Source organism: Talpa occidentalis, unplaced genomic scaffold (genome assembly GCF_014898055.3).
Source record: "Talpa occidentalis isolate TD23 unplaced genomic scaffold, MPIMG_talOcc4v2.1 talOcc4.14, whole genome shotgun sequence".
NCBI classification, from domain to species: Eukaryota; Metazoa; Chordata; class Mammalia; order Eulipotyphla; family Talpidae; genus Talpa; species Talpa occidentalis.
This window is the reverse complement of record NW_023601433.1, coordinates 45,680,695-45,693,077: the sequence shown is the minus strand read 5'-3', so window position 1 is coordinate 45,693,077 and position 12,383 is coordinate 45,680,695. Positions and strand designations below refer to the sequence as shown.

The window sequence follows — 12,383 nt, the reverse complement described above, 5'->3', positions numbered from 1 at the left end:
AGCTTAGGTTGTTGATAGAATGGAAAGAATCCGAAAAAAACACATTAAAAGTCTAATTGAACTTTCTTTTTACAGTTGATGACCTTAAATTCTGCTTAACCACACAAAGTTTATCTTCTTATCCACGTTAATCATTTTTCACTTGTTGCAGGACCTAAGTTTGAATGCTTTGGGAGCAATTGTGCAATCTCTTTGGCCTCAATTTTAGCAAATGTATTTATCTCAAGATGTGGTTTCTTATGTTGCTGTTATCTCTAAAGCAAGTTGTAAATTAAATTAAAAAATGTACACAGACAGGGGCCTCCCGTGAAGTGGGAGCAAAGCCCTTAATTTTGAATTTCATCTGGAGGCATCTTTGAGCTTGCAGAGTAGACACCATGAACAAAGCTCACCCTCCCCAAGTTGAAAAAATACATGGAGAAAAAGTTACCATTGAAATTAAATGGTGGCAGACATGCCCAAAGAATACTGCAGACATTTGTCCCTTTGCATATCTTGTGATAGATAAATGTGTGGAAATGGAAACTGGTGAGCAACAAAACAATACTGGAATGGTGGAAATACAAGGAAATAGTCTAATCATGTTCAAAGCCTTGGAATGAGTATAAACAGGAGCTGTGTTCACCAAAGAAATCAATTGCTTCCACGTGTCCCCCTCTCCACAGCACTTTTTTACTCTGATATAAAAATGGGATCACATAAGATTTTGGCTGAAACCATCATCTCCCAAAAAGTGGCCAAAATGACCAACACAAAAAGGAAGAGGAGAGGTGCTCCCCCTTTTAGAAAACATGGAGCTGTTCCTTTGATCACATGCATGCAAATCTACGAGAAAGGTGATAGTTTAGACAGCAAGGGGATGGGCACTGTTCAAGAAAGAATGCCCCACACCAGAAGAGTCTCTAATGTTACCCAGCATGCACTTACCATTGTTGTAAACAAACAAGGACAAGATTCCCACCAAGATTCCCACGTTGGTATTGAGTCTGCTAGGCACTGGAAGAGCCGAGAGAGCTTCCTGAACATGTGAAAGAACATGATCAGAAAAAAAGGTCAAAATAAGCTGCTTGGGTTCAACTGAAGCACCAGACTTCTCCACCCAGACAGGCACACTGTGAGAACCAAGGGAAGGGGCCTGAACCACTGGAATCCATTCCCTGTGAAGTCATGGCATGACAGGTGTGAGGGAAAATAAAAAACGTTTGCACTATTAAAAAAATTGGGTCCCATAAATAGATAAGTAAATAAAGAAGTAAAAAGTATACACAAAGCATTTTGAAGTTCTGTGCAACTTTGTCTGCACGGAAATGGAAGCAAAAGTTAGCAGGCAAGTGTAGACTCCTTTATGTAGTTGCTTTGTCTCCTCAACCATATTTATGTTTATTAAGTCAAGGACAAGACTTTTTTGGTAGCTGCTATAGCTCCTAAAGAAATGCTGTACCCCTAGTGATACAAAATGTTTTTGAAGAATGTATCATTAGATGAAAGTTGTTGAGTACCTACTATGTGGAAACCAGAGTGTTAAGCTCTACGATGATCATAAAGATGGATGAGGATCAATTCAAGACATTCCATCGTTCACAGTCCATTAGGAGAGATCATAGTGTAATAGACACAGAAATCAAACTCTAGCAAGTCCGAACAGGGAAAGATTCATTGAGGAGTTCAGAAAAAAATCGTAAAAGAAACATCTTCATGGGGACTCCCTGGTGGCACAAGGGGTTAAACATCAGCACTATGAAGCAGTCCGCAGCCACTGCAGCACAAGTTCGATCCCTGGCCAGGGAGGTGACTCACATGGCACAGCAGACCTCTCTTGTCTTGCCCCACTGCTCCCCTCATCAGTGTATTTCAGTCAGTCTGTCTGTTCTGTTCCCCACTCTGTCTCTGATGAATCCTCTCAACCCCCGCATCTCTGGCCTGTACCCCAGCTCTTGTATGCATAAATAAATAAATCTTTTTTTAAAAAAAAAAAAGAAACATCTTCACTTAAATTGGGGTTGCAGAGTAAGCAGACTTGGAGTAAGTGAAGCCAGACCAGGGAGGGGTAAGGAGAGTACTAGTTAGAAGGTCGGTTGCATTTGAGAGACAAGTGGCAACAAGGCTAGAACAGTGACTTGGACCTCAGACTGAGCAGGGTTTCAAAATGCATGCTAAGAACTTCAGAGCCTCCTTCTTAGGTAATGGGACGCTAGTGACCATTTTAAAACAATACCGTCTGAGCTTTAGAAAGATCATACTGTCCCTTGCATGCCCCAATATGTGGAGGCATGAGATTAAATACAAGAGGAATAGTTGAGAGGCTAATGCAACTTTGAAGCAAGGGGAAATGGATGTCCGAATTAGGTGGCAAAAAATAAGAGTTAGGAAACAAAACTAACCAACACTTCTTTATCAAGCATGTTCTCATAGATTCTTCTTTCCTATTTGACTTATATAACCTGTGGGATGTGAGTATTAGTTCCATCTGACAGATGAGGAATAAGGGGTTCATCAAAGCCAGTTGCTTCGCCCCTTGCTCAGAGGATGGGGCCTTGCTACAGACCATTGTTTCTTACTGCAGAGATGCCAGATGCAGAACCCAGATGATTATTTGGTTGTGTAAAAGCCAAACCAGAATCTGCACTTAGAAGTGATGGCTGAAACACTCGAAATGGAAGAGCTCACAAGGGAAAGCAATCCTTAACTAGTATCTGGAAACACTTTCACCAAGTCTTTCAAGTAAAAAGGGAAAAAAAGGCGAAAGAGAATGCATAAACCTAGAAACTGCAGTGAGTAAATTAAAACATTTGCAAAGAATCTATCACAAGCTTGATTTTCTGAAGTGTAAGATGATGTACCTCGCTCTGGAGGCTTAACCAGACAATACAAAAGCCCTCCAGACATGAGAGGGAGCACAAGGGATTTCAGAAGTAATCAAATCTAGTGGAAGAGGAGATGAGAACTTGGGGCGGAGAATTAGAATAGTTATGAGTGAAAAATAAAAGCAAGAGGAGACTGTGAAATCGATGGGCAAGGGGGTAGAAGGGGAAAAAAGCAGAAATAAGACAGGAAAGATGCTTGGATTAACATCATTCATTCATTCCTCCCTTTCTCCCTTCCGTCTCTCCCTCCCTCCCTTCCTTCCACTTTAATCTACTTTGTGCTGGGCAAGGAACTAGACTCAGAAATACAAGTAGGTTACTCTGTGATAAGTGAAAAACTTTCAAGAACATGGTAATCATATGTTAATGAGGTGTCAGTCGCTCTTTAAACATATGAAATGAGAAGGAGGGTCACGCTTGGGGAAGCCTGCCATTCGATTTTCAGACCTTTTAATTTTAGAAATAATGTTCCTTTATGCAGGTTTCAAATTTAAGAAACGCTTTTACATACATTATGTCACTTACATCCACAAAAATCTTAGTCAAAATATGCCTCCCCAACTATGGCAAGCCTGGTTAAGCAGCGCTGCATGACATCTTTGAACAACTCTTCTTCCTCAAAAAGGAAAAGCTAGAACGTTCCTCTGAGATGTCCCTTCTGGTGAAACAGCCTATGTTCTACAGCTGGCCTGTACTGTGAAGACATGATTTTGAGTAACTTTGCTCTGGATATATATGATCTGTTAGTATTTTTCTTAAAGGTAGTGTCCAGATGTAACTGAAGAATTCCAGATGTGTTTGACAGGTTTCAACGGCACTGGACACATTCCTCCATTTTACTGTTAGCCTACTTCTTTTGAACCCACAAATCAAATTAAAGTTTGGAGTTGACTCATCACATTTCTTAATAATATTGACTTTTATCCAACTTTAGTTTGAACCCCTTTTCAAGTAAGTTGCCCAAGAGGATAATAGTTATTCCCATAATTGTTAAGATGAAAAAAGGATAAACAAATGTTTATGAAGGCATAGAAATTTTCTGGAAGGATATGTAAGAAAATAGTCTTTTCCTTCTACAAAGTGGGACGGGGAGGTTTTGGAAGGAAGATTTTTAACTATTTATACCCTTTTGTACTATTTGCATTTTATATCCAACATGTAGTAAAATAGAATGTGCAATTATAATTTTATTCTTAACTATTTAGTCAGTGAAAAATTATTTTTTTAAAGATTTATTTATTTATGCATACAAGAACTGGGGTACAGGCCAGAGGTGTGGGGGGGTGAGAGAATTCACCAGAGACAGAGTGGGGAGCAGAACAGGCAGACTGACTGAAATACACTGCTGAGGGTAACAGGGGGCGAGTCAGGAGAGGCCTGCTGCACCATGTGGGTAGCTCCCTGGCTGGGGATCAAACTCGTGTGCAGTGGCTGCAGATAGCTTCATAGGTTGCATCTTAACCCCTTGCGCCACCAGGGAGGCCCCTCAATGAATAATTAAATGCCTCTTTTTGTATGCGCTTCAGCTAAGATGAAAGCATCTTTTCATGTAATTGGATCTTTTAACCTAAATGCAATACTTTATCTATATTAAATTTCAACTTGTTTTATTAAATCTATTGAATCTAACTGAGAAAGCTTTTTGAAACTTGACTCTTTAATTTAATATGCCTCGTTCACAGAATTATCTCATCTGCCAAATTAATAAATATGCCATTTATGGTGATAATAACAGTGGTAAAACTTAATATTTTTAAAGGTTTGATATATTCTCTGTAGTAGGATAAGCATTTTTATAGACAGTATCTCCTTTTATGCATCATAACACTCCTCTGAGGTTGATGTAATTGTTACCATTTATGGATTGTGAAACCAAAGTTAAGAGTAAAAAATTAACTTGCACACATTCACACATAATCTTAGTGGGTAGAGCTGAGATTTGAAATCAAGGTTTTTGTGATTCAGAGTGAATAAGTATTTTTTTTCTAATTGTGGCAAAAACATAACACGAAATCCACCCTCTTAACAAATGTTTATACAATACAGTATTGTTAACTACATATACGTTGCTGAGCAGACATCTTAACCACTGCAGTATCCAGGCCATCAACGAAAATAATAAACAGAAGACAGTCAAGGACAGGAACCCATGCCAGAGAAACTCCTCCAGTGTGACAACGATCTGTTGACTCACTTTTTGTGTGTACATTATACTGTCACTCCACTGTAGGACTTATCAAGGGTTAAGGGTACATAAGATTAAGCTCTCCAATAGGAGAGCAACTAATTTTAAAAGCTACTGAGCTATTCTTGAAATGTGACTAGTCCCAATGGAGATATGCTGTAGGTACATAGGTACACATTGCATTCCAAAGACTTAGAATTAAATAAGGAGGTAAGATGTCTTCTTATGTTGCTTGGATGTTAAAATAATATTTAGGAGACATCCAGTTAAATAATATATATTTTTAAAATTCATTTCACCTGTTTATTTGTACTGGAAAATTTATAATTACACATGAGGTTTGCATTTGTGTCTCATGTTATAATCCTATTGGACAGTGTTAGCCTGAAATAAGTGCCAGACCCCCTTAGAATTCAGATATATGAAAGTGCTAAAAATAATAAAAAGCATTGTTGAATAAGATAAGTATCAAAACAGAAAGCTACAGACTCTAGAAGTTCATTAATAGGGATTATCATTAACAGTCTTGAAAGGGAGTTGGATTTGTCTGAATCTTTAGGGAGTTAGAGACAGACTTTTGAGGACAGGGGTCAACATGGGGGAGACCATAGAGACGGGCAATGGGTCTGTGAGCAAGAATGAGCTTGATAATCTGGATAGAGCAGGTCCTGGAGCCTGAGGAACCCACAGAGACCAGGTGGGATCGTTATCTGTCAAAGCCACACTGGGTCTTGCTGATGGACTTGCTCTTCAGCACAAAGGAAGCACAGAGAGATATTTTTAGTGCAGAAGTGATGAAATCTGTGGGAGTTTTTTCCACCATAGCAATCTCACATATTTATTTATTACTGAACCAACCTACTAGTATAGAAGCATAGAAAGAAAGATCATTTTTCCAATAAAACTTGTCCAGGTGTCCGGAGATGATTATGTTTTTAGCTGATCTGTATGGTAAGATGCTAGTGAGCTTGTTACAGTGTAAACATGTGTGCCAGCTCAAGTGACCCCTTAGAGATGCAGCTTGTTTCTTCTCTTGGAGTTGTCCCTGGTTTTATTACCAATTTTTATCCGAATCCGCTGGGACGATTCTACTTTTATTTATTGACCAAGAATCATATGATCCTGAAAACAGGCCAGGGAAGAGTCACACGTCATAAAATGCCAGACAAAGAGGGAGTGAAATCTGGGTTTTAGAGCATTAACCAGGCAGAGGTACAAAATGGAGACACTGGGGGAGGGGAGGAGCTGACACACTGAAAGAAGGAAAAAGCAGCTGTGAAGCTAATGTTTTAGTCCCTGCTGAATTAAAGCTGACCCCCAGACCAAGGGTCTGCCTATGAGGATGAGAGTTAAACAAAATAATGAAAAAAATAAATACTTGATAATTGATTGTATAGAGATTTGAGAATTATCCTCAGAGACTATCATTTTTTTATCATGAATCAATGAATTGAGAGAATGAACACTGTGGTGGTCACTGGGACTTTCGGACACAATAAAAGCTGTTCTGTTGACACGATTCAAGTTGAAACAAGCCATTCAAAAGACCCCTTAATAATAGCTGGCATTTCCAAGAATTCTTTGACTGGAATGCTATTTGCAAATCCTGTTCAGATAAAAGCTTAACTAAAACTAAAAATCATGGAGTTTCCCCACTTGGCCCTCCTCACTATTTAAGTGAATATTAAATAATGGTGTTAAAATCCACCGCACAGAAAGTGGAGGAAGACTGGAATCTCTCCACACATATTGGCCAGGAATCCGCACAAAGAGCAAAGGGGAATTGGAATGCAAATAGAATCGGGAGCATCAGACAGATTTGATTGAGACAAAGTCATCAGTGTTCCATGTAGCCAAGTGAAAGTGAACGGTGCTTTATTCAACTCTGCAAATTAACAACTGAATGGCAGAGTGGTGTAGTCCTGCAAATAGGTTACTACCCTTTTTATTCTTCCAGTGGAAAGTCTGGTTCCAAAGTTTAATTAACCAGTTAAACAGATTCATACACTCACTCCAGGCAAATGTATTAATGATAATAAAAATAACTAAAGTAATGGCTTACCTGTCATCTATCTTAAATACCCTGAGACCTGCCTTTATTCACTTCCCCCAACTTTATTGGCTCATTCACTTCTGTTTTTACATGTGTTATTTATTAAACATCTAACATGTGCCAGCCACATGTGATGTGATAGGAATACAAACAATTTCTCAAGAAGCATAGAGACTGGCACACAGGCTCAGAAGTTAAATATATTAAATTGGTCTTGTGATTGAAGTGGGGGCGGAGGAAGCCCAGTTCCCTGGGGATGATGGCAAGAGGTGCTAAAGATTCAGGCAGGGAGTGACATGATCCTGTTTTACAGTCCATTCTCATCATTCATGAATTCAGTATCTGTAAATTCTGCATGTGCAGATTTGCCTCTTGGTAAAATTTATTTGTAACTTGAAAATCCATACTTGCAGCATTTTCACGATCATTTGTGGCATGTTCAGGAAGGTGAAAATTTTAAGTTTCCCACTATGCACATTCCCAGCTGAAGTTGAACAAGGTGACACTCTGCCCCCTTGTTTGGGCTCTCATACTGCAGACAAATGTCCCTTTTGTGGGTTATTTAATAACCCCCCCTTTTTTTTTTTACATTTTTGTACTTCGTATGGATGATTTTTGTTGTTAAATGGCTCCAGAGCTCAATCTGGTGTTCCTAAGTGTGAGAAAACTGTAATGTGCCTTATGGAAAAAATACCTGTGTTAGATATAAGCTTCATTCACGTGGGAGTATGGTGCTGGTAGCACTACATTAAGTTAGAGTCAAGAGTCAAAAGCTTTCTCAGATAGAATTGAATAGGTTTAATAAAATAGATTGAAATTTAATATAGATAAAGTATTGTACTTAGGTTAAAAAATCCAACTACACAAAAATGAATCAGCCACATATATTAAAACAGTGTCTTAAAACAGAAGTACACATAAAACAAGGTTATGTACTGACTAGTTGATGAAAATATTATGACTAGTGGCTCTGGGGAATCTCATCCTGATTTTCCCTGGAAGCAATGCTTTAGTGTTTGCTAATTCAGTATTTTTGTAAACTGCATGGAGTCTAACTACTGTGAAAAGCAAGAATTGTACGCATTTTTTTTTAAAGATTTATTTATTTATTTATACAAGCACCGTGTACAGTCAGAAGCGCGGGAGGGTGAGAGAACTCACCAGAGTCAGAGCCGGGAGCAGAACAGGCAGAAGGACCGAAGCACATTGCTGAGAGGAGCAGCGGGCAGCGGGAGAGGTCTGCGCGCCATGTGGGACCCTCGCCGGCTGCCCAGGGATAGATCCGCGGCACTGCAGAGGCTGCAGGCATCTTCGCAGCCCAGCACTCAACTACTGCGCCACCGGGGAGGCCCCGGTGTGCATTTTAGAAAGATCCTTTTGGCAGACTTGTGGTCAATGGATTGGAGAGCTTGTTGCTTGCTGTCCTGTGATATAGTTATCATAGCAGTTTATTTGAAAAAATGAAGGCCTAAACCAAGGTAGCAGCAACGAGAATCTGCTCATTAGTTCCTCCACTGTCTCTTGAACACTATAGTAGATGGGGTATATGGCAGAGAACACGGCAGACAAGGTCCCTTCATCATGGAGCTTACCGTTGAGTGGGTGGGGAGAAGGTACGAGTGAGTGATTTAGTATCAGAGGAGACAGAGCCCCCAAAGGTGAGCCCAGGTTTCTGTTTTGGAAAACAGGGTGAATGCTGTTGATTCTCCCCCCCCCAAAAAGAACCTAGGGACCCCCCTGGTGGCCTCGAGGTTAACTCTCAGCACTGTCACCACTAAGGCCTGAGTTAGATCCCTGGCCAGAGAGCAACCCACATAAGGCACAGCAGACCTATCCTGTCTTGCCCGCTACTCCCCTCAGCAGTGTATTTCAGTGGATCTGCCTGTTTTGCTCCCCACTCTGTCTCTGGTGAATCCTCTCACCCCTGGCACCTCTGGCCTACTCCAGCAATTCTACATAAAAAAAAAAAAAATAAAAAATAAAAAATAAAAAAAAAATAAAGGAAGACCAGTCTTCAAAGAAGAAAATGAAGAAGTCACAGCACACATACTGAGTTTTGAAGTAATGGGGGAACTTCCAATCAGAAGTCCAGTGGCAGATGAATAAATGGGCCTAGAAATCAAGAGAAAGATCACTTTCTCATGGCCTTTGCCTGGAGGTGGGCTCCAGGCAAAATTATGAAATAGGGTCTCCATGGTGGCACAGGGGTTAAAGACAGCACTATAAAGCTACCACCAGCCATTGCCTCACAAGTTCGATCCCCAGCCGGCTAGGGAGCTACCCACATGGTGCAGCAGACCTCTCCTATATTGCTGGCTGCTCCCCATAGCAGTGTATTTCAGTGGATCTGCCTGTTCTGCTCCCCACTCTCTCTAGTGAATCCTCTCACTCCCTGCACCTCTGGCTTACACCCAGTTCTTGTATGCATAAATAAATAAATCTTTAAAAAAAGATTACTTACTCTTGCAACTTACCCTCTGAGTGATCTCCTATTACTGATCCTGACTCTTAGGCCATGGCCACTATCACATGCTCACCCTTCCCACATGGGGCCTCATTGCTTGTTCCTTTGGGCCCAGTTCCTTTTTCTCTCACATCCCCAGCCAACTGACATCATCACTTGGGTTCTAGTCATGTTCTGATTCCCTAAATGCAGCTTTCCATCCACAAGACTGGCAACCAGGTTATCAAAACAGCCCTGAATAAAAGCAATTGCTTGAGATTCCACTCCCTCTTCCCTGTGCTGGGTGTTCTACAAGCCAGTATCCCTAGCTGGCTCATTCTCTGGCTTCCATACCTGGGTCTGACTCTCTTTGGTGACTTTACTACTAATGACCTTGCTTCTGGAGGGCCTACCTCATCTCCTATACCAGTTTTAAGGTACTTGCTGGTAGAGGTTGTGCTTTACTCATTATTGAATCATCCTCAACATGCAGCACAGAGCAAAGCACATAGTAGGCATTGTAAAAAGATTTGTAAATGAAAGACTTTAAGGCAAATAAGGAGGATGGGTGATTTCATGGCAGGTGGGGTGGTAAGAGGATACACTGGTGAGAACAAGATTTTCTTCATCCCTTAAATTGTTCCCTCTAGGCCACAACCAATTTTCATCATGAAGCAAGGACTTTGATGTCTTGTTCTGTACTACATCCCCAGGGTCAGATGAAACCTGATATATAATAGGCACTCAATGATTATTTGTTGAATAAATTATCCCTGGATTTTGCTCTGTGACTCTCCCAGGTTTTATAAAATACAAAGAGGATTATACATACCCTCACATTCACAAATAATTTCTAATCCAGAATATGAGCAATCAGGAGATGAAGACTGTAACTTCAAAAACATGTTTGGGGTTACGGGTACTGGAGTCAGTCACTCTCCACCTCAAACAACAGGAAAACTGAACAAGACCTAGGAAACAGCTGTATTTTAGATATTGCATAACAGGCAACAAGGGAGAGTGGTCCTTGAGAGAGTGATCACAAGTGAGGTGAATCCTACAACTGTCCTAGATTTCAGCCTGGAGGCACTTGCTAGGCAGAATGAGGAGGGCTCCATGCTAAAAAGGCAGAGATTGAAAGAGGCAGAGGTAGCTGGAGCTTGCTGGACAGAAGATTGGAAGGGGAGATCTATGCAAAGGGCTCAGAAATCTGCTCTGAAACACTGGGCTACGCTTCAGTCTTTGTGAATGCCTGGCTGCACATGAGTGGGGGTGCAATGAAGAACCACTCCTAGGGAGCTGTTGGCTAACTGACCACAGTATCTGGGTCAGGGAGACTTGGAGCTCTGACCAGCCAGGATGGAGGGGAGAGGTGAACTCTTCGCTCAGCCTGGGGAAAGCAGAAGTTCACCTCTCAGCAGTAAGACAGTGCTGTCTCTAGAAAAGACACTTGCTGTATTTAAATTACCCATTTTCTAAGAATCGGCTAACTTCTTAGGATCATGAAATGTCTAATTTTACTTTTCTTAATATTTAAATCTATAGCTTCACTCTATTCTACATGCTCAGATGCCCCAGAGACATCCTGACACCATCTACCACAGACTTAAAAGTAATTTATTAGGAAAATTTTAAGAATCAGAGCTTAACAGCCAAAGAACATTAATTTTCTATTCTACAGCATGGCATGCTATCTTTTTAAGATGTATACCATTTAATAAAAGTGAAATGCTTTATTTTAAGGAATAATTAAATTACTAAATAACATTCACTAAAAATTGCTATTAATTCTTATTATTTGTTTAATATTTAAATAAATTAGTAGATGGTTTATTAAATAAAAATACATTTACTGGGCCGCCCCTGGTGGCACAGCGGTTGAGCGCTGGGCTGCGGGCCTGCCCACAGCCTCTGCAGCGCAGGTTTGATCCCCTGCCACCTACGAGGGTCCCACATGGCGTGACAGACCTCTCCTGCAGCACCCACTGCTCCCCTCAGCATTGTATTTCGTCAGTCTGCCTGTTCTGTTCCCTGCTCTAGCTCTGGTGAATCCTCTCACCCTCCCGCGCTTCTGACTGTACCCAGTGCTTGTATAAATAAATAAATAAATCTTTAAAAAAAAATACATTTACTGACTCCATTAAAGTAATTTAATACATAGTTATTAATTGATTACTTTTAAAAATAATTCTTAAAATAAATGATTTATTTTTCAGTAGAAATCTTAGATAAACAAGGAGGAAAATAAAGATGGTCTGTGATTCCCCCCAAGCCAGATAACCATTTTCATACTGTGTCCTTTTCAAAAAGTCCTTTCTCATGCATTATCTTGTTTGGTCATCACAACAACCGATTAAGCAGACAGAGTGCATATTATTGTGCACATATTATGGATGAAATTAAGTAGCTGGCCTGAGGACACAGCCTAAATGGCCAGGAAGCCAGATGTAGGCTTTGATAACGTGACTGTAAATGCTCCTGGGCCTGCGAGCTGCAGTTCCCAAGGAACTGTTGCCCAAACAGTCTTTAGTTAGCTTTTCCAGTAAGGTAGAAAAGAGGCCAAGAAAATAGTTAAACTGTAACTAGCAAACAAACGTTTTAGGCTTAAATAAGAGAAACAGTGTAAAGAGAAATGTTTTCAGTCATTGTTCCCTGAGACAAAGAAAGAGACTGAGTTTCATTATACTTTTGGGTAGTAGATTTTAAAAGAGAGAAGACACCCTAATTTATATGTCTTATATTGACCAAATAGATTGGTAAACTGCAAGGCAGCCCAGATCAGGAATTACATCGGGATAATTTGAGTTAAGTAAATGAGGTTGGGGATAAGGGAAAGTG

The 12,383-nt window shown here is 40.4% G+C and overlaps 1 pseudogene; it reads left to right on the top strand.

Moving 5' to 3' along the window:
* The first annotated feature begins 377 nt into the window (after positions 1–377).
* On the top strand, positions 378–602 carry LOC119245249 (small nuclear ribonucleoprotein G-like; annotated as a pseudogene).
* Positions 603–12,383: the final 11,781 nt, after the last annotated feature.